Here is a 20757-nt window from a genome sequence, read left to right as displayed (position 1 = left end):
GGGTCAGGGTGAATCTTTTCTCTGCTGCCATAGAGGTGGTGGGACAAGCAGCTGTTTCACCTCTAAGTGTCCAAGGGCCAGAGGGAGGAAGCAGACAGGGATCAACTCACCCCTGACAACTTCCAGGAGTCACTCCTGAGCCCTGCCAGGTGGTCTTCAGCAGTGTCCCCCATTCTATCCTGGGAGACTGCCCTCAGCCCTCCAGGGAGACCACACAGTCTCTGTCCCATTGGAGGAAGACTCTTTGGGATGTATCCACGTTTACCCACTCACATTCAGAGGCCTCTCTCCACAGACCCTTCCTTTGTGTTCAGTGCAGCTTCATGTCTCTTGGAACCCTGAAGCCTCACCAGGTTTATGCATCTTCTCTTACAGAATAAAATATACTCAAGTTCTCTCTGCTGATGGAGCCATCCCTGCCAGGAACCCAAGGAAGCCACTTGCCTGATCCCTAAGTCATGTCAGCAACCTGCCACATCCAGGTGTCTGATTATAGAGGATTCCAGCAATAAAAAGCCTTGCAATTCACAGGAGAGTGCTTACTCTTTGACTTCAGAGGGGGGTGGGGAGGGAACACAACCACAGTGGAGACCATCAGTGTGCCTTCCCACTGCAGCTGGATTTCAGTGCTGTCAGATGCTCCTCCAAACATTCAACAGGTGGAGCCTGGGTAATGATCATTGCATCAGCTAGAGGATCTGATCACTTCTGTCACATCTGCTAGAGTGTGTTTTCAATTCTGTCACCAAGCCCCACAGATCATGAGCATATTCCACCAAATTTCAGCCTTGCAGCAACCTGAAGCATAGGAGTAATAATCCTCATCTTACAATGGAGAATCTGAGGCTCAGAGAGGGTAAAGCTCCTGCTGAAGAGACACAGCCTTCCCCACCCATCCATGCTCGGGAGATGAGCTCAGCTAAATCACCCCATGACTGTTCACATATTATAGTCTTTCTTTGGGCCTCTGATTTCCATTTAAAAAATGGAACTCCCTCCAGTCTCCAAGTCTGGTGTAAGGCCAAACTAAAATAATGACTGACAAATGGCCCTTGTCCTAAGTGCCTGACAGGAGAGGAAGAACAAAGGGTCAAGGTCCATGTGCTGAACTCTGTCACTCTTTGGACCTCAGTTTATCCTAATGCCAACCCCCCAGTTGTGGACTCAGCTGCTTCCACATAAACACACTGTGAGTTGAGTCTCACGTTCAGAGTGGATATCCAGGGGTTTCTTGCTCCTCCTGTGCCTCTGCTGCCTGCCCATGCACAGGGCCCCGTGCTCATGCTGTCTCATTCTTTTTTCCTGACGCCACCCCATCTCTAAGAGCTTCTTCCCACCCAACAGCGCCTCTAAAGGTCAGAGTCTGCTGGGCTTATGCCACAGGGCTGGGTTTAGGACGGGGAATCTCTAAGGTCCTCATGATGAGAAGGCTTAGGACAGGTCCCCAAGGTGATCCAGAGCTGCTGCTTCTCCCTGTGGAGGGAGCCTGGGGGACATGGGGGAGGTCTCCTTACCCAGAGTAATACTGGGCTCTTATCTCTGCCCACCACTACATCCCCACCAGGGTCTGTCTGGGGGCACTTCTAAGATGGAGACCTGCCTCTGTGGGAGTTAAGGTGTGTTGAGCCTGTATGAAGAGGTCCTGGCACAGAGACCCTTCTCCTCATCTGACCCAGGATGTGTATTCCATCCCACCCCTACCCAACTGATGTGAAAGCTCCAAGCCTTCAGGAAGGAGGAATGCCACCCTGAGAAGTAAAGTGCCTCTTACAATGCCTTGGATAGAAACTCACCCTGCTCTCCAGTGAGTGTACAAATGTGATGGGACCTGTCCAAAGATTCAGTGGAGATGAGTGCGGGACAGTTGGTCCTCCTGGGATAGACACAATCTGTATCCTGGCTCTTGCTCAGCTGCACAGAACTCCTGGATCTGCTGGGAAGACACTTCTATATTGCCCACTGCCCCCTCCCCTCTCCCTTCCTTCCTCTAATCTCCGGCACCCTTATCTAACCTGGGGTTAGTAGAAAAGGCAGCATCTGATTTCTCCCAAATACTTTTCTGTCTGACATCCAAACCTCAGATAGCTGCGAATGTAACTAAAAAACCTGTGGCTTTGGATCTCTGATTCTCACATGACTTCCCTTTGAGATCATAGGACCCCTGTTTCATTTTCACCTAGGCCAACCTGAGTTTACCTGTAGCTGTGGGATAATCCCCCACTGTAGACACTCCCCTCCTCAAACTCCTGCATCTCCCCTACCTGCTTGGTGGATTTCTCCAGCAACTGGGAGCTTGCTGAACTATTGGTGCTTGTGTGCTCAGTTGCTTCAGTTGTGTCTGATTCTTTGCAACCCTGTGGACTGGAGCCCAGTAGGTACTGCTGTCCATGGGACCCTTCTGGAAAGAATACTAGAGTGGGTTTCCCTTCCCTCCTTCAAACCACTGGGAAGTTCACTAGGAGGTTCCTCACTTGGGCAACTGACATCACCTTCCTAATTACCTCCCTGCTCCCAAGTCCCTGTGTCTGGGTCACCTTTGTTGGGAACACAAATCTCATGGTGTCCTATTTCCATCTCCCTAATCAGGAAAGCCAGGAATTCAAGTGAAAGATACCCAGTAAAGACAGAAGGTAGAAGGGAGAGGGATACCATAGTTGAAGCTTTAGAGGCATTACAGAGTACAGGAGCATCCCTACACAGAGAAGAGAAACCTGTTTGGCAGAGGGAGATGCTCTCTGACCATGTATTTCTCTGTGGACCTTGCAATGAGATATTCTCAGTCAGCTGGGACAAGGTGTTTTGAGGGTGTACCCCAACCCTAGACCATAGGAATCGATGGGGGAATTCAGGCTGAAGCACACACTGCTCCATGGATCAAGACCTGGGAACCAGAAAGTCATAGAGAGATAAGAGCAAGATCTGGGTGGCAGGATAGAGGCTACAAAACTGAGACAAGCCTCCAACAAGGAAAAGGCCAGAAGCAGGCCATAGTTGAGGACAGGGCTTGCCTTCATGGTTGCAATATGAAGACCTGAAGAGATACATCCACTGCTTCAGTGTTACCATCATACCTTGAAGTTTCCTTAAAAATACTTTAAAAATATATTCTACTATATTGAATATAGGTCCAATGGTATAACATATTTACACTCAACTTTATGCTGGCATGCTCATGGATTCAGAACACAGGATACCCAGCTGGGGCTTCAAACCCAGGCTTCTGAAGGGGTTCACATGGAAGGGTCAGATGTTCTTTCATGTGCCCCAAGCAGGTACCTGAGGAAGCCACAGAGCTCAGTCTATCCTAAGGAGATAGATAAGATAGATGACAGAATCACATCTTCCACTCGGAAGGACATCATAGAAAACACACACATGTATTCATCATGTCCGTTTCCAGATTACTCAGGTAACAGCAAACTCACTACTTAATAGACAAATAGGTCCCCCTTGTAAAGCCTGCAGAGCTGCACAGAGGCCTGTGTATCTGGGCATTCGGGGCACAGAAACTAGCATGGTCAACACAACACAGCCAGGTGAGGAGGCCCTGAAGATGAGAGCAGGACAAGCCCAGATTCACATCATCACCGGTTCTACCACAGAGGCAGCTCTGAGCAAACACACAGGGCTGGCCCAGTCTTAGGAGCATCTTCCATGCTCAATTCATGAGGGTTTAGCCCATTCTAGATTCCTTCAGCACAGGCGTGGAAGGAATAATAATAAGTCACAGAAATATCTAAACGATTTTCATTAGTTGTCTGAGAGAAAAAATTAGAGCAAAGTCCAAGATAACTAATAAAGCTCCAAATGAAAAGAGACCCTGATGAGACTTTCCTGGTGATCTAGTGGTTAAGAATCTGCCTTCCAATGCAGAGGATGCTGGTGTGACCCCTGATAAAGGAACTTAGATGCCACTTTCCATGGGATGACAGAGACCTTTGTGCCACAGCTATAGAAAACCCTGCAGGCTACAAGGATCTTTCCTACATCTGCCACAAGAAGACCCCACATCCACTGCATTGGAAGACAGCCTCTTAACCACTGGATCAACATTGTAAAGCAATTATCCTCCAATTAAAAAATTAAGTTTAATTTTAAAATATTTTTTAAAACTTCAAAAAGAAGTAGAGAGAAAGACCCTGAGAAGAGGCCAGGAAGAATAAGTCAACACAGGATTCAGGTTGATGATCCAAGTTCAGGGGGACTTCGCACAGTGGGGTGATATGGTATACTGCTATGTGGTTGCAATACAGGCTTACAAAACATTCTACTCCTGAACCATCTGATTGCTTTGGAGTGGAAATTAAAAAGTGAAAAATAAATGACTCATTCTCCTCTCCTCAATATGCTATGAAAAAGATAGTAATGGAATTTTAAACTATGACCCCATAAGGACAAAAAGAACAATATGGGATTATCAGCTAATGATGAAATAGAACAGATATTCAGAAAAGAGAAAACACAGAAATATGGGGTGACTGTGGGCAGAGAAAGTCATATCTAACAAATAAGCAGAGCCTGTTTTTCCTACTTAATTCCAAGGAGCTCTGGGCTACAGAGACATGAGCACTGCAGTGGGTAAGTGTAAATATGGCTGCAGAACTGAAAAGAGGTAACCGATAAAAAGAGGTAAGTGATATCTACGTGGAATCACTGAAACCTCTAACCCTACTCCCCACCTCTTTCATGCACAGAATACATGCATTCAGGTAAACATCCTCCAAGTAGAAAGCTGGAGAGCCAGCTTGATATAATGGTTAAGATCAGGGACTCTGAAGTTGCACTTCATGGTTCCAAATTGTTTGCATTCAAAACGTGCACTTTCAATGGCACCACTGCAAGCTAGAACATAACAGGGGAGTGTCTTCAGATTTCTAAAGCAAATTTAGATTTCCATCCTGAAGAAGGTATCAATCCAAATACATAACAATCAAATAATTCTCCTTCCTTGCATCTTCTCTCAGGAATGTACAAGAGGATGTACTTCACTAACACAAGAGAACAGACTGAGAAGGGGAAGATGTCTGAATCCCCAAGATGAACTGAGGGAAATTCGGGACAACCTCTGCACTGGGCTTGGAAAGTCATCATTCCAGACTGGAGTCTAGAGGGAGGGGCGGCTCTAGGTAATATTGCTCTAGACAGGGCAAAGGCAGATCAATACATTGTTTTATGTGTCCAGTCATGGGAAGAAGAGCTTTCATTTTTTCTTAAATGAGATTTTTCGTAAAAAGAGCTTTTCATTTTCTCTTGGAATAATTTGGATACATGCAAATAAAAACAAAGTATGAGCAAGGCTAATATATTACCAACAAAGTACAAAAATATATATTTTATTTTTAAAGTTTATTTTATTCTAAGAATGCAAACATAGCTTAGCATTACAAATATATATAAAAAACTGCATAAATACAACTGAGCAGGACCCTAAGAGGTCTCCTCACAACAGATCAACCCCCAACCATGTCCTTCACATGCCTTTTGTCTGTAGAAACACTTTTGTCTTCTAGGCCTTTCCCAAGTTCCAAAGAGTACATTGGATCAGATACCTGAGAAAATGCAGAAAGAAAAATAGTCAATCAAAAAATATAATAATATTTGAGTCATTAAATAATGCCAAGGGCCTTCAGTTACTCTTCAAGTGCCATACATAATATTCTGAACCATATCCTTGGAGGTTTTTGAAGATACTGAAACCCCCATTAGGTGGAAAAAGTTATATTGAAGCTCAGGGCTATGTTCCTTTGTTGCTGGAGAATTTGTGTGGTATGTCTTGCTCTGGAACTTGTTGGCTCTTGGGTGGTGCTCAGTTTTGGTGTAGGTATGGAGCCTTGTGATGAGCTCTTATCAATTAATGTTGCCTGGAGTCAGGAGTTCTCTGATGTTCTCAGGTTTTGGACTTAAGCCTCCTACCTCTGGTTTTCAGTCTTATACTTATAGTAGCCTCAAGACTTCTCCATCTATACAGCACCGATGATAAAACATCTAGGTTAATGATGAAAAGTTTATCCACAGTGAGGGACACCCAGAGAGGCTCACAGAGTTACATGGAGAAGAGAAGAGGGAGGAGGGAGATAGGGTGACCAGGTGGAGAAGAGGGGGAATCAAAAGGGGAGGGAGCAAGCTAGCCAGTAATCACTTTCTTATGTGCTCTCCACAGTCTGGACCCCTCAGAGATGTTCACTGAGTTACACAGAGAAGAGAAGAAGGAGGAAGGAGACAGAAGTGGTCAGGAGGAGAAAAGGGGGAATCAAAAGGAGAGAGATAAATCCAGGCAGTAATCAGTTCCTTAAGTGTTCTCCACAGCCCAGAACACACAAAGAGATTCACAGAGTTGGGTAGAGAAGAGAAGGGGGAGGGAGGAGATAGAGGCAATTTGGTGGAGAAAAAGGAGAGTCAAAAGGGGTATAGAGCAATCAAGCCAGTAATCTCACTCCTAAGTGAAAATGGGTACTGAAGATTGGGTTCTTAAAGGTACAAAATTGATAACAAATATCAAAAAGCAAAGATTAAAAATCTAGACTAGAGGTTAGATTCTCAAAAATACAATATTTAAAAAACCAAAACAAAGTAACAAAAATTATTATATATATATATGTATATATATATATATATGTATATATATAAAGTTTGCTTTAAAAATAGGGTCTTTTTTTGCAGGGTAATAGGTTATAAAAACAAAAATTTAAGGAGTAATAGAGGTCTTAAATTTTTTTTTAAAAATTTAAAAAATGATAATAGTAAAAATATATCTAGGAATTTCTCTTGAGCTTTTGTAGACAGTGTGTGGTCAGTTCATTTTCAGATAGTTCCTTGATCCGGCTTATACTTCTTCTCAAGATCTATAGGCCCCTTCCAATGTAGTCAGTGCTAACTACAGGGTTTTAATCTGTTGCACCTGTCACTTCCAAAGCGGTTCCCTCTGTTTATTTTAGCTTCTTCTGTTTACTGGTCTCTTCAGTGTCTAATTTCTGCCCTGACACAAGAGGGTGATGGGGGTCACTTTTTTAGGCTCACTTGTTCAGTCGTGCTGTGGGGAGGGAGGAACACTGCAAACAAATCACTGGCGTGTGTGGGGAGTGCTCTCAGTGTTTCAGCCGCACTGGGTTTATCCCTGCTCACAACGTGTGTGCTTTCCTGGTCTACACTTCTCAGGCTCTAGGTTGCTCTGCCGGGAACTGTCTGAGGTGGGCCCTGGGTTGCATGCACTTCCCATGTCTAAGTTGCTCAGGTTCAGGTTCTCAGGTACTCCACAAAGGCGCAGACTCGGTTGGGCCTGCGTTTTGTGCCCTGCCCAGGTCCGAGCAGCTCAGGTGACCAGGTACTTGGTGAGCACAGTCACCCCCAGGTGGCGGGTGCATCTTATCGCCTCCCCCATCCCAGCGGCTTGCTTTTCTGGGTGTGCAATGGGCACACCTTCTCGGGTGTGCCATGTGTCTCTTCTGGGGGGCTGATCTCTGGCTGCAACCCTCCTGGTGGATGTCAACCATTCAGAATCCCAAGAAGTCTTGGTTAGCAATGAAGCCTGTTTGCAGTTTGGTAGAGGATGCCTCTCTGGGGCTGTGATTGCCCCTTTCCGGCTCTGGCTGCCCCGACCTGCCTGTCTCCAGTGGGGGATATGCCAATATGTAGCTGGCTAGCTCTGCTCAATCCTATGTCTGTGAGCGGGCCTGGCAGTGTCTTAGGTTAGGGCTTTTCACCAGATAGTAGTTCTCTCTCTCTCTCTCTCTCTCTCTCTCTCTCTCTCTCTCTCTCTTTCCTCTCTCTCTCTGGCTATCCCACAGTCTGGATTATATCTCTCGTTAGTTCCCTCATATTGCCCTCAGGGCATTCAGGCTCGGTCCTTACCCTAAGCAATGCAGCCCGCGCCTTCCTGTCCAGCCCTTGCTTGCTAGTGGCAGATGTGAACATCTGGGCTGCTTCTCCACTGGGAGTTGCCGTTAGGAATGTAATCTGTGGGTTTTAATTTTTTTTTTTTTTTCCTCCTGATTATGTTGCCTTCTGAGATTCCAAGACTTGCCACAGACCCGCTGGTGAGAGCGTTTCCTGGTGTTCGGAAACGTCTCTCTTTTTTAAGACTCCCTTCCTGGGACAGATCTCTGTCCCTACCTCTTTTGTCTGTCTTTTTATATTTTGTCCTACCTCCATTTGAAGACAATGGGCTGCCTTTCGGGGTGCCTGATGTCCTCTGCCAGCATTCAGTCATTGTTTTCTGGAATTTTCTCAGCATTCAAATGTTCTTTTGATGAATTTGTTGGATAGAAGTGGTCTCCCCGTCCTATTCCTCTGCCATCTTAGGACCGACCCCACCCCCCTGCCAGCAGTCCATTTAAAATGAGAAACAAGGTAATGATGTTTTAATGACTGTTTGTACTAAACATTTGCTATATTTATTAACCAATGCAGTACAAAAATAAAGTTTGATGATATCAAAGTAGACAACAGATAAACAGGAATATCAGACTTCCCTGGTGGTCCTGTCGGTTGGGAATCCACTTGCCAATGCAGAGAACCTGGGTTTGACCCTGTATGGAGAAGATCCCACATGCTGCAGGACAACTAAGCATGTGCATCACAACTACTGAGCCTGCCCTCTAGAGCACAGGAGCTGCAAATACTGAAGCCCGCACACCCTAGAGCCCACATGCTGCAACTACTGAAGCCCGCAGATCCTAGGGCCCATCTTGTTCAAGTAGACAGCTCCCACTTGCTGAAACTAGAGAAAGCCCACATGCAGTGAAAAAACACAGCCCAGCAAAAAAAAAAAAAAAAAAAAAGAGGAAAATCAATGACCATCCAAACCATGATCTTTGAAAAAGCAAAAAAAAAAAAAAAAAAAAGATAAATCGCTATTACTTATTTGAAAAGCAGTAAGACACAAATTATCACAATAAATAAAAGAAAGGATGACTTTATAGATTTATGTAAAAAATATAAGGAAGCATGAAGAACTAATTATGCCAATTAGCTGGATAGCTTAGATGAAGCATACACCTTTCTTGAAGACAAAAATTACACAAAGTGAATCAATACAAAAGAGAATACCTGAATAGCTCTATATCTGTTAAGAAAGATAAACTTTAATTAAACCATAATTCATAGAAAATTTCAGGCCCATAGATATAAAGTTGAATTTTATCAAATATGTAAAGAAGAAATAATATCAATCCTATATAAATGCTTTAAGAAAACAGGACAAATGAATCTTCCCAACTCATCTCTTGAGGCCAGGAGTTTCTCATATATTTTCAGGAAAAAGTGTTACCAGAAAACCATGGACTGATACCATTCATAAACATATACCCACAAAAACTAACATAACATTAGCAAATAAAATCTGGACACACACAAAAGAAGTGGCACGTAAACACAAGTGATGTTTATCCTGGGACTGCAGGCTTGGTTTAACATTCAAAGTCAATCAATGTAATTCATCACGTTAACAGAATAATGGGGAAAACTCATATGATCCTCATAACAGATGCAGAAAATACGTTTTAAAAATCAAAACATTCACTTGGGGAGGGGGAATGGGGTGGGAGTCGGGAAGGAGGTTCAAGAGGGAGGGGACATGTGTACATCTATGGATGATTCATATTGGTATGGCAGAAACCAACAAATATTGTAAAGCAATTATCCTCTAATTAAAATTAAATTTTTAAAAATAAAAACATTCATAATAAAACACATCAATAAACTAAGAGAAAAGTATACTTCATAACGTTATGAGTTACACCTACATAGCCACCTACAACTGACTATACCTAATGGGGAAAGATTGTATGCTTTCCTTCTAAAATGGAGCAGAAGGCAAAGATGCCCATTTACATGATGAAAACATCATGGAAACATTTTTCTGGTAGTTCTGACCAGTAAAGCAAAAGAATAGAAAAGAAATACAGACTGGAAAGGAAGAGGTAAAACTATATATCAAAACATGCAGGGGAAAAAAATGAAAAAGTTAAACATCCATTACATTTTTCAGTACAATAGTAATAGAAGAACAGGGATACAATCTAATAATTGGCATCAAAAATAACAAAGAAGACTTCAGCTACACTACATTTAATGAACAAAAGCTGAATTGTTTCTCCTAAGATCAAGGATAAGGGAAAGGTGCCTACTCTTTCCATTTCTCTTCAACATTGGACTGGAAGCTCTCACAAGTGAAATAAGGCAAGAAATGATGTAAAAAAAAAAAAAAAAACTACAGTTGGAAGGGAAAAACTCAAACTCTCTTCAGAGTAAATTATAATATACAGAGAAAAACCTAAGGAATCTATAAAAACACCACTAGTGCATATAAGTCTGTGTGTTAGTCACTTAGTCATGTCCAACTCTTTGTGACCTCATGGACTAAAGCCTGCGTGGCTCCTCTGTTCTTGGAATTCTCCCGGCAAGAATATTGGAGTGGGTTGCCATTTCCTTCTCTCAGGGACATATAAGTGAGGTTAGCATATTTGTAAAATACAAGTCAATATATAAAACGTCAAGTGTATTCTACATAGAGACAACAAACAATCCAAAATTGAAGTAAAATGTCATTCATAATAGCACCAGAAACAAAATACTTTGACAGGGAATTAATAAAATATGTGTAAGACCTGTAAAATGGAAACTTTACAATTTAATTTCTGATAAAAGTAAAAGTCATAATTAAATGGAGACATGTACTAGGCTTACATATTTAAATACTCAATAATGATAAGATCAATTCTATCGATCTTTAGATTCAAGGCAATCCTTGTTCACATCCCAGCAGGAGGTATGTAGAAAGTGAGAAACTGAGTCAAAAACGTATACAGAGTAGTGTCAGGAGGATAGTTTAGTAGGATATCCCAGTCTCTAAGCCACCAACGAGAAAAACAACATAGTTCTGACACAGCTCAGGAGTCCACTTAAGAAGCTGAAGCAACACAGTAGTGTTGCAGGAAGGGGACCCCTTCCAGGGTTCAAAAGGGGGTTCTTGTCTAACACTCAGAAATGAATTGTCTGAGGAGACACACATGCCAATAAAGCAAGAGACTTTATTGATAAGGGGTGGCAGGGTAGAAAGCAGTAGGTAAAGGGACCCAAGAGAACTGCTCTGCCACCTGGCTCACAGTCTTCGATTTTATGGTGATTGCATTAGTTTCCATTCCAGTCCATCTTAGTTCGCTGATTGCTAGAATGTCGATGTTCACTCTTGTCATTTCCTGTTTGCCCACTTCCAATTTGCCTTGATTCATGGACCTAACATTCCAGGTTCCTATGCAATATTGCTATTTACAGCATCGAACCTTGCTTCTATTACCAGTCCCATCCACAACTGGGTGTTGTTTTTGCTTTGGCTCCATCTCTTCATTCTTTCTGGAGTTATTTCTCCACTGCTCTCCAGTAGCATATTGGGCACCTACCGACCTGGGGAGTTCATCTTTCAGTGTCCTATCTTTTTGCCTGTTCATACTGTTCATGGGGTTCTCAAGACAAGAATACTGAAGTGGTTTGCCATTCCCTTCTCCAGTGGACCACATTCTGTCAGACCTCTCCACCATGACCTGTCCATCTTGGGTGGCCCCACACAGCATGGCTTAGTTTCACTGAGTTAGACATGGCTGTGGTCCATGTGATCAGATTGGCTAGTTGTCTGTGTGTGTGGTTTCAGTTTGTCTGCCCTCTGATGCCCTCTCTCAGTGCCTACCATCTTACTTGGGTTTCTCTTACCTTGGACGTGGGGTATCTCTTCACAGCTGCTCAAGCAAAGCACAGCCACTGCTCCTTACCTTGGAAGTGGGATAACTCCTCTCAGCTGCTGCCCCTGACTTTGGACATGAGGTAGCTCCTCTTGGCCACTCTTCTTTACCACCGTCGCAGCCACTATGGTTTTTCCAGTGGTCATGTATGGATGTGAGAGTTGGACGGCTGAGCACCGAAGGATTGATGCTTTTGAATTGTGGTGTTGGAGAAGACTCTTGAGAGTTCCTTGAACTGCAAGGAGATCCAACCAGTCCATCCTAAAGGAAATCAGTCCTGAATGTTCATTGAAAGAACGGATGTTGAAGCTGAAAGTCCAATACTTTGGCCACCTGATGTGAAGAGCAGACTCATTTGAAAAGACCCTAATGCTGGGAAAGATTGAGGGAAGGAGGAGAAAGGGACGACAGAGGATGAGATGGTTGGATGGTATCACCGATTCAATGGATATGGGTTTGGGTGAACTCCAGGAGTTGGTGATGGACAGGAAGGCTTAGTGTGCTGCGGTTCATGAGGTGGCAAAGAGTCGGACATGACTGAGCAACCGAACTAGAACTGAAACTGGATTAGTTTCCAGGTTGTCTTTGGCCAATCATTCTGTCCGTGTGTTTCCTGTAACAGTACCACAAATTAAAATGACCTAAAGCTGTGGATGAAACTAACAGCCAGCACAACCACTGCATGAGCCCAGCGCTTTCAGCACAAAAGGTCTCACAGGATTTTATGTCTCAGACTCCTGGTGCTGAGTCCCTCCATCCTCCCTAACAGGACCCATCACAACTAGTGCCTCCCTGGAACTTGGTACATCCATAGTACATGCAGCAAAGCTAGTCCTGGTCCTGAAGTCACGCATATACATGCCCCCAGCTCTGATTTCAGCAACTGAACTTGTGCCTGCAATCCACCCCAGATCCTATCACAGGCCCTGTCCTTGCCACTGTGCATATACCGCTGTCCTGTGCATTCACCTACAGACCCACAGCTGAGCATGTGCACATTTCTGGCACTAGCAATCCCCACTACCTGCCCTAGTCCCTCACTGCTGTACCCAGAGTCAATACTGAAGAACCACAACAGTTGTGTTTCTGTACACTAAAAATGAAAGCTCCAAAAAGAAATTAAGAAAAGATAAAAAACATAGGAATAGAATGAATCACGGAGGGGAAAGCCTTCTACCCTGAAAACTACAAAATACTGACGAAAAACATTAAAGAAGACACAAAGAAGTAGAACAACATCCCGTATTCATCAACTGAAAGACTAATATTTTAAAGATATCCATACCATCCAAAATGATATAAACAGTCAATGAAGTCCCTGTGTAAATCCCAAGGAATTCTTTACAGAACTAGAAAAAATGGTCATAAAAATCATATGCAACTACTAAGGACTCTGAATAGCTAAAACAACCTTGAGAAAGAAAAACAAACCTGGAGACACCACTCTTCCTCATTTCAAAACATATTACAAAGTTGCAAGGGAGTTGGGGGGGGGGGGTTCAGGACGGGGAACACGTGTACACCCATGGCAGATTCTTGTTGATGTATGGCAAAACCAATACAATATTGTAAAGTAATTAGCCTCCAATTAAAATAAATAAATTTAAATTAAAAAATAAAATAAATCTAAGGAACCACACCAAAAAAAAAAAAAAAAAACATATTACAAAGTTGCAGTCATTAAAATAGTATGATACCAACATGTGGACTCATAGATCAGAGGAACGTAATAGAGAGCCCAGAAAACACACACACCCACACGCACACAGTCAATTGATCTTTGACAAGGTTTGCAAGAATACAAAATGGAGAAAGATGGTCTCTTCCATAAATGGTGTGGGAACCACCAGATATAGAGAGGGAAAAGAATGAAATTTGATACTTATCTTACACCACACACACAAAACATTTCAAAATAGGTTAAACCCTGAAACATAATGCCTAAAAATATAAAATTACTTGAAGGAAATATAGGGGGAAAACAGTATGACATGGGTTTTGGTAATGTCACGCGAGTGTATGTTACTTAGTTCTTTGTCTCATCACAACAAAGATTTGGAGCGACGGACATTAAAGCCCTTGGCGCGTCACAGCTCTTGGGTCTTGGACAAACCGTGCTACAGCTCTTAGGCAAATCAGTGTTACAGCTCTATTTTATTTAGAAGATAGCAGGAGAATCCAAGACTTGAAGAGCAAAGAGTGGAGGAGTGCGTGGGGAGGGAGAGAGAGAGAGTGAGAGAGAGAAAGAGAGAGAAAGACAGAACGCATGCACGTGGGAGAGTCCGAGAGAAAGCGCTTTGGCTCCTCCTTTTATATGTTTTTTCCTCCACCTGGGCCTGCCCTATGCAAATTGGGCTTAGCCAGGAGTGCTGTTTGTTCTGCCTGAAGTCTTCACTCTGGTCCTCGGACCTTCCTTGTCTTTTAGCCACTGCCATTTTGGACTCCTTTTCCCTATTCTACCTACCTAACAGTAATAATTTCTTGGATATTAAATCCAAAGCACAGCAACAAAAAAGAAGACAAGTGGGACAACATAAAATAAAAGGCTTCCAAATAGCAAAGGAAATCATCAACAGAGTAAACGGCCATCTATATAATGGGAGAATATTTTCAAACCACATATCTGATAAAGAGTTAATATCTAAAACAAACAAGGATTCCTACACAAGGCTTCTCAGGGGATGCTAGTGGTAAAGAACCCACCTGCCAATGCAGGAAAGATAATGAGATGTGGGTTCGATAGCTGAGTCAGGAATATCCTCTGGAGGGGAGGGCATGGCAACCCACCCCACTATTCTTCTCTGGGGAGTCCCATGAACAGGAGAGCCAGGCACACTGTAGTCTATAGGGTGTCAAAGATTCTGGCACGACTGAAGCAACTTAGCTTGCAAGCACATGTACCAACATCTCCATCAGATCAGATCAGATCAGTCACTCAGTTGTGTCTGACTCTTTGTGACCCCATGAATCGCAGCACGCCAGGCCTCCCTGTCCATCACCAACTCCCGGAGTTCACTCAGACTCACGTCCATCGAGTCAGTGATGCCATCCAGCCATCTCATCCTCTGTTGTCCCCTTCTCCTCCTGCCCCCAATCCCTCCCAGCATCAGAGTCTTTTCCAATGAGTCAACTCTTCGCATGAGGTGGCCAAAGTACTGGAGTTTCAGCTTTAGCATCATTCCTTCCAAAGAAATCCCAGGGCTGATCTCCATATATAAACACAAATATCTTATTCAAAAATAAGATATTATTTTTATTTAAATTGGACCTAAACTGACAATGTCCAAAGATAAACATACAGCCCACAGGTATATACAAGGTGCTCAATATCAATAATTATCAGGGAAATACAAAGCAAAACCACACTGAGATATCACTATCACTTTATACCTATTATAAAGGCCATTTAAAACAAAATACTCAAGTACTGGCATGGATGTTGAGAAATTCGGAACTGAAGCTGGTACTGCCATTATAGATAACAGCATGGGGTGTTCTCAAAAGCCAAAAAATGCAATTGCCATATGATCCACCAAACCTAATTCTGGGTCTTTATCTTAAAGAATTAAAATCAAGATTTCAAATAGATATTTTAATCCCAGGGTCACTGTAGCATTATTCACAAGGGCAAAGACAACAGGATAAGCCAAATATCCAACAACAGATATATACCTAAAGAAAATGTGATATATACACAAATATACATAGTGGAATGTTGTTCAGTCTTTCAAAAGAAAAAAAAATCTTACTATATACAATAAAATGGATAAAGCTTAAGGACATTATTACATGTAAACTAAGCCAGTTACAGAAAGACAATTTCTGCACGATTCCACTCATATGAGGAAATATCTAAGTTAGGTAGTTAAACCCAGGTGGTACAGTGGTTAGGACTCTATTTCTCATTGCTGAGGGCCCGGATTTAATCCATGGTCAGGGAACTAAGAACTCAGAGGCTACATGGGTTGACCAAAATATTTTTAAAAATCTTTGAAGTATTTTTTAAGAACTATTTGAACCCATAGAAACAGAAAGAAGAATGGTGATTACCAGGGGCAGATAGTCCTTGTTTTTGTTGTTCAGTCACTCAGTCATGTCCAGCTCTTTGCAACCCCATGGACTGCAGAATGCCAGGCTTTCCTATTCTTCACTACCTCCTGCAGTTTGCTCAAACTCATATCCATTGAGTCGGTGATGCCATCCAACCATTTCACCCTCCATCACTCCCTCTTCCAGCTAAGAGTCAGTTTCTAGACAGGTTGATAAGAAGTCCGGGTGTCCTCAAGGAGAGAGGAGTCTGGGGTTCTCAAGGAGGAGGAAAGGACAAACGTTTTTTTCCCTCTACATTCCTTAGTCTTAGTCACATAAAAGGTTTTTATCTTTAAGCCTCAAACTGATGATTACACAAAAAACAACTCAGTTTAAACTCTGTACTAAGGATTATATAACAACAATGTATCCTACTTGAGGACAGTTTCTCCTTCCTGAAAACCTTCTGGCTAATCCTGTTATTTTAAAATGTAAATTATGGGAATGGGTCTGGTAAGATCTTCACAACCTCCAGACATTCTTCCAATTCATTGTAATAACTAATTAAAAAGTATCTAACTCCCTTGCTAACACTAGCAAAGGGGCCACTTTTTCTGCCCCCTTCTGATGTCTATTTCAGAAGCTTTCTATATCTCTTTTATACTTTAATAAACAGCCCTAGGATTTCTTTGGAAGCATCATTTCTGATGCTAAAGCTGAAACCCCAGTACTTTGGCCACCCCATGCGAAGTGTTGACTCATTGGAAAAGACTCTGATGCTGGGAGGGATTGAGGGCAGGAGGAGAAGGGGATGACAAAGGATGAGATGGCTGGATGGCATCACTGACTTGATGGACATGAGTCTGAGTGAACTCCAGGAGTTGGTGATGGACAGGAAGGCCTGGTGTGCTGTGATTCATGGGGTCGCAAAGAGTTGGACATGACTGAGTGACTGAACTGAACTGAACTGAAAACTTTATTACACAAAAGCTCTGAGTGATCAAGCCTCATCTCTGGCCCCAGATTGAATTCTTCTCCTCCAGAAGCCAAGAATCCCAGCGTCTTTTGTGTCAGCAGCAACCTTTTGTCTTGGGGGCTCATCCAGGATTCTTCAGGACAAGGTAAGGATGCTTGGATACTAGTTCTTTGTTCTCCTAGTGAACACGTTTTCTGCTGTACTCTACTAACTCTACAGTGTGCTTGTGTGAATGAATGACACACCCTGCATGAAGCAAATGAGGAGCCCTGCTCTGCAGTTCCACAGTGACCTTATATGGCTTATGGCAGAAACCTGTCAGGGGTTTATACTGACCTGCCAATGCCAAGAGGCACCCAATGTCTCCCTCAAGGAACGGACCAGAAATTGGCAAAGCATGTGGACCGAACTCTCCTTTCTCAGTCAAACCTTCCAGTCTCTTTGACCATTTCATAACTTCTTGGGAACTAGAACTACTAACCTATCTGTTGGATCAAAGACTTTCAAGGGACTTGTGGTCTATGCTGTTACTGTGTATTGTTATTTAGATCCCAAACTTGGATTGGTAGTCAGGAAGTGCCTAGCCTTGCTAGGAGTCAAAAGTTCAGAAGCTAGATGGAGCTCTAGCTCCAAGAGCATCTCTGAGGTTAATGAGTACAATGAGTTTCTTTCTTTGGTAATGCTAGCTCTTAGTGGACCAGAGGAAGCTTTCCAGTGGCTTTTGTCCCAACTCCTTAGATATTCTTTCTGTGGAATCTGTGGGAATGAAACGGAAGGACTGGCCCATATTAGGACAAAAATCACTTTTTCCTCACTGGCCAGCCCTTCACCATCTCTTTTGCTATCGCTTATACTGGTGTGGCGACACTTGGAAGGAACATCTCAGTTTTATGTTCGTACCAGTCTTATTGTGGTCAGGAATATACTCAGCATCATGCACAGGCACTCAGGTGACAAATGTTGCCCCCAACGGTCTTAGCTTGGGAGGCATTCCGGAAGGTTACTCTGATTGCACCCTGGGTGGCATCAGAGGCAAGCAAGGTTTTAATGGTGAGGACATCAGTCTGGGGTGCCATCAGGTCTACCCCTGGTGCATCTCCACCCTGCCTCAGTGGTAGAACTGGGAGGGACATGTATGGCACCTGCGTTGGTAAGAAGCAGACTAAGTCTGACAAGGGAAGAAAAGGTTTGATGGAAAGTCTGTCTACACCCCGTCTAAAGCAGGAAGGGACGCTTCCAGTAGAAAGATGGCACTGGTTGCTTTTTTTCTCTCTTACAGGTGGAAGCTAACAATTCCAGCCTCCCTCCTTTGAACTGTATCCGAAAAACTGGGATAGATTTGATCCCCAGTGCTTAAAGAAGACACATCTGATCTTCCTATGTGATACTGCATGGCTACGTTATCCACTGGAGGATGGTGAATGGTGGCCAGTTGGAGGATCTCATAATTATAATACCGTTTTACAATTAGACTGTTTCTGTAGAAATCAAGGGAAATGGGTAGAAATAGCATATTTGTTACCCTTTTTCTCTCTGTGAGATATGCCAGACTTATGTCCTAAGGGTATAGATTTGGGTGTGAAACCTTCAGCTCCCTCCTGTCCTCCTACTTTGCCCCTGGACCTGGGGCTCCAAACTGAGCATACTGAAAGTCTGGGAAGCACTCCCCGCCAGGAAGTGTTGCCTTGGTCTCAGTAAAAACCCAAACTGAGATTCAGACAGCCCAAGTAGAGGTCCAAACAACCCCTGTCTCAGTACAACCTCATACTACTCTGGTTTCAATAGAAACTCAGACAATCAAAGTAAGAGAAGCTCAGGCAGCAAAAACTAAGGGTGAAATACAGGATGAGATGGAGAATAGGAAATAGAGAGATAAGGAAAAGCAGGTTTCTCCAATCTATCCCTGGGATCATATGTGCAGAGCAGCCAGAGAGGCTGAGGAAGAGCCATACAAGCTGTTGCCTCTTAATGAAGCACCCACCGGGAGAAATTAATCAGTCTATGAGAGTTAATAAGCCCTTTTCTTATCAAGAAATACAAAGTGTCAAGGAGGAATTGGGAGACTATTTAGAGGATCCAAAAAGTACATTGAAGCCTTTACGGTACCAACTGCCTTATGATCTTACGTGGAAGGATGTGATGTATATCTTGGGACAAACGCTGAATTCTGACTCAAAAACTCGAGTTTGGGGGGAAGCTGTTGCTTATAGAAATGAATGGCTTGGTAATGAAACAGTAGGGAAGAGGGAGGACAAGACAGCCACCTTCCCCACTAGGAATCAGGCAGTCCCAACTATAGAACCAGACTGGGATTATAACATGCCTAAAGAAAGATAGGATCAGAGTCATTTTGCCAGATGTATTCTTGAAGGACTCAGGCAAGTGCATGCTAAGACTTTAAACTGTGCCAAATTGGCAAACATAGAACAGGAGGAGAAGGAAGCTCCTGGTAAATTCCTAGATAGACTGAGAGTGAAGGAGGAAACAGACAGAACAGGCTCCATCTTGAAAGCAGGATTCCATCTTGGGTCAGACTATGGACTTTGAGCTATATGCCCAGTATCTATGGAAACAACATGCCAACTAGAAAACCAGACCCCTGGATGGAAGGGACCAAGGGCTCATACCTAGACTCTCCATTGCCTAAAAGAATACCTTAATTATCTGCGTAACCAAATAGAATCATAAATTCTATTATGCTTATTGGGGTATGACCACAGGCCTATTGATAATTGTCCACTGTTAACTACTTAGGCTTAAGGCATATGAATCACACGTTAACTTTGACTGCATTTTTCTTTTCCTTTGTTCAGACTAATTTCAGGGAATTTGGGGAGGTGGGTTTGGACACCTACACATAGGGTATATAAGGTTTTCACAAAAAGTTGTCAGGGTCCTTAGCTAAGAGGAGACTCTGCCTTGGGCCCACCAGGGTAATAAACTGCACTCCACTATCTGCATTGTCCTTCTGAGTGAGTTTGTTTCCCAGAACGGATGGCTACAAAATTTGGTGCATTGGCCGGGAAACTCCGACAAGTCCCATTTGGGACTACTCCGAGGCCTTGCTGCTTGAATCTTCTAAGGGGGGGAAGATGCCTTGCCCTTCTGGAAGGATTCTGCTTCTCAACGCCTGGACCTATCACTTTAGCAGGTAGTGGATGGCAGCAGGGGAACTGAGCACTCAGGTGAGGAGGAACCCACCTGGCAGGGTGGAAGAGGCGGCCTGATCACCCCCCGGGTGGGACTAGAAGGACCAACATGAGCCTGGAATAGGCAGGTGGTGGTGATTGCTTGGTACACAGGTAGACAAGCATGTTAGGGCTTTGGAAGGAAATTTGTGAAGATCACTTAGGAGGTGGTGTCCACACTGCCTTGTGGAAAATTATTACCAAGTAATCATCAGGGGATTGTTAGGAGAAGAAACTTGGTCTTTGTGTGTTCGTATTCTGCCCTCCACAAGGAGGTGTCCCATCTACTGTGAAATTCTTGACCCCCTTGGAATTTTCAGGATAGAAGGAGGGGGATACATAAGTGAGTACGAATTGGCTTTTCCTGAGATGGCCTGAGATGTGGGATATTTAACCCATCTGTGTTTTCATTCTCACCCAATCAAGCCCACCAAGCCAGAATGGACTTTTAAAGTTAAAGGAGAAACACTCTTGGACCATGTGGTGTTCTGGTTCAGTTGTGCCAACTGGCAGGTGAAGACATGCCGATCCTCCTTATCCCTCTGGGATCTGGCAGGTAAGGCTCTTCTCACCCCAATTAGGAAGGAGGTGGAATGGCAATATAAGTGTTTCACTGAGTGGAAATATCAGAAGTACATAGGGTACTGAGAACTTTGTAGACAGAATGAAAAGGAAAAGTAGAAGAAGATCCTAGAAGGTAAGCAAGATGGGAGGAAATTAATTTAAGGCAACTGTATTGGAGTGTGTGATTAAAATTTTAAAGAAGGGATTTGGAGAAGACTATGAGTTCAAAATGATGCCTAACTGCCTCCACATACTCTGTGAGGTCGAA

Source organism: Bos indicus, chromosome 18 (assembly GCF_029378745.1).
Source record: "Bos indicus isolate NIAB-ARS_2022 breed Sahiwal x Tharparkar chromosome 18, NIAB-ARS_B.indTharparkar_mat_pri_1.0, whole genome shotgun sequence".
In the NCBI taxonomy this organism is placed as follows: Eukaryota; Metazoa; Chordata; class Mammalia; order Artiodactyla; family Bovidae; genus Bos; species Bos indicus.
Note: the sequence above shows the minus strand (reverse complement) of the source record.